This window comes from Priapulus caudatus, unplaced genomic scaffold, assembly GCF_000485595.1.
Source record: "Priapulus caudatus unplaced genomic scaffold, Priapulus_caudatus-5.0.1 Scaffold2164, whole genome shotgun sequence".
NCBI lineage: Eukaryota > Metazoa > Priapulida > Priapulimorpha > Priapulimorphida > Priapulidae > Priapulus > Priapulus caudatus.
Window position 1 is genome coordinate 21,330 of NW_014579225.1, and position 3,038 is coordinate 24,367.

The following is a 3,038-nucleotide window of genomic DNA, read 5'->3' on the forward strand; positions in this document are numbered from 1 at the left end:
TTGTGATATCACAAGTACTTAATGAATTGCCGGTATAAAATTAATATATGTATTTTTCAAATAAATGAATGATAGACTTTCGTGTAATTTCAAAAATTTTCTACATGCAATATATTTGTCTTGGATTCTGTTTTGATAATGAAGTACTTGCACACTTTACATGGAAGCGATCTACTTGTAATCAAATAAATCTTTCACGGCAATGCCGTTGCCATAGCGATGCAAATAGAGTTGCTCTATAATTTCGCATGTGAACCGGTCGGCCTCTATTCTTTCTTTCTTTTGCCATTGCTAACCATAATAATTTAAAAGTTCGCAGGAATCGGGTTCACTGCTGAATTTCGTTATAGCTCGCGTTTTATATTCTTTAGAACGAACTACGTACACGAATGCACAACTTACAATATTTTAAATATTATTTTAAGCGTTTATTGATATATAAATCTTGTGTATACCCAGAATTAAGAAAGCTTTAACTAACCGCGAATGCTAACTGCTATCTATCTATCTATCTATCTATATATCTATCTATCTAGCTATCTATCTATCTATCTATCTGTATATCTATCAATCTACTTACTACCTATCAATCTACTTATTACCTATCAATCAATCTATCTATCAATCCATGCAACCATCCATCCATTCATGTTTCCATGTGTGTATGTTAGTGTGTGTGTCTGTGTGTGTGCGTGCGTGCGTGCGTGCGTGCGTGCGTATCTGTCACGTGTGTGTGTGTGTGTGTGTGTGCGCGCGTGAGTGCGTGCGTGTGTGTTTGCGTGCCTGGGGCAGCGTAAAGCCACGTGCCAAAATGTGTTTTGGGAAGGTGGCTGCCAATAATCATGTCATGTATTCACATTTCTCGTGGGGTGCGTGGAAACTGCCCCCTTCCTCCTCCTCCTCTCTCTCCTCCTCAGCAGTTGGGGCTACGTGACCGAGCCGGGTCACGGGATGGCAGGTAGACATGAGTTTATCGGGTGAGTCAACGTGAAATGACAGGTGCGATAATGCGATTGTAGACGCGTTATGCGCACTACGAAAGTAGAGGTTCTGCAAGAGACTATAAAGAGAAGACAAGACAATAATGAACGTGAACCAGCGTTTTACTCAACCTCTAATACGATATATAAATTCTCTCAGTGCACTACTGAACAAAAGAGAGCGTTTACTACAACAGTAACCGTATCACGCACTTACACCTTTCTCAGCGGGTGTCACTTTTACAAAGGCTCCTGAGTCGTCCCCCGCTATTTATACGTCGTGGCTCGGACCAACTACCGCGCTCCTTCCTTCACATCACCGGTCTCGTTTTAGCTCCCACTTGGTCAATCGGCCTTACCGAATAAGGTGGGTGTAACGAGGTAAGTGACGTTACCCGTTTCAAAGTAGATTTGTTGTAGCGATGAAGAAGGAAACCCCCAAAGTCCAGTTGGGTTTTGCAAATAGTATTTTTGTTTCTCAACCCACATGCGTGCGCACAGAAGGACGCATCCGCGTGCATCCACACTCTCGTCTTTTTCCTCTTGTTAAACCAATAACCTTCCATTTATACGTTTCTAGCTAACAATGAAATCAATCGCGCGCGCGCGGACACCCACACCTGCTGCACACATGCACAACAACCGACTCACAACCGTTTCTCGTCTACATCATCCATACTACATCAAACGCGCTGCCGCCGACTGACCCATTATGCAACCACCGTCGCGACATTTCCAATCACCCAACTACCATTTGTAACATCTGCAAATCACACTTTACAACGGGATCCGATAGCAGCAGGCTGTCATTATTTACAACTTATATAATATTTCAATAAATATTACGTACGCACACACACACACACGCACGCACGCGCGCGCGCGCACGCACGCACACACACACACGATAGACTGTCACATCAGGTGTATTGTTTTCTCAGGTGTCAGGACAGTGATCAGCATCGCCAGGGGTCGCCAGCTACCGCTACACGTGTCTGAAATACGATAGAGAAACAGTAAGTTTGCTCTTATTAAATCATGTCCGCTTTGCAATCGTTCTGACGGCATCTTTGATTTTCCATTAAAAAAATGTTACAAGCATATTTTTCCCACATTAAATACTCACATCTATTAAATCTTCGTATCTATGACATTAAACCCTTTTATAAATACACGGATAATTATCATCGTTTTAGTGCAGATTTGTCAGGTGTATGTCATGACTAGGTGTTAATGTTTTCACACGTACATTCCGTAATCAAACGCAGCCGCATGCTGGCGTACAGTGTGAGAAAGAAACAAATTTGAAACTTCTTCTAATTACGAGAGATGAAATGTTTTTTATCCAGATCTCAAGTATCGAAAAGCGGAATATATTCCTATCAATATGGGCAACCATCAATCCACTGCAATTAGGAAGACGACCGAGAGACCACCGACGAGAATACGCAGATTACTAGCGTCCCTCACAGGTTACATCTTACTAGGGGCAGCTCGACAGACCGCAACAATCTGGGCAGCTGCTAACGGTTACACGGATACGGTTACATCGTTATTAGGTACGGACGCTAACATCGATCACGCGGACGTGAATGGCAGAACCGCAGTAATAGCAGCAGCTGCTAACGGTCATACGGATACGGTCACAGCGTTATTAAGTGTGGGCGCTAACATAGATCACGCGGACATGAATGGCAACACCGCAGTAATAGCAGCAGCTATTAACGGTCATACGGATACGGTCACAGCGTTATTAGGTGCGGGCGCTAACATAGATCATGCGGACATGTATGGCATGACCGCAGTAAGAGCAGCAGCTCGTAACGGTCATACGGATACGGTTACAGCGTTATTAGGTGCGGACGCTAACATAGATCACGCGAACGTGGTTGGCCACACCGCAGTAATAGCAGCATCTGCTAACGGTCATACGGATACGGTCACAGCGTTATTAGGTGCGGGCGCTAACATAGAACACACGGACGATAATGGCTACACTGCAGTAATAGCAGCAGCTGCTAACGGTCATACGGATACGGTCACAGCGTTATTAGGTGC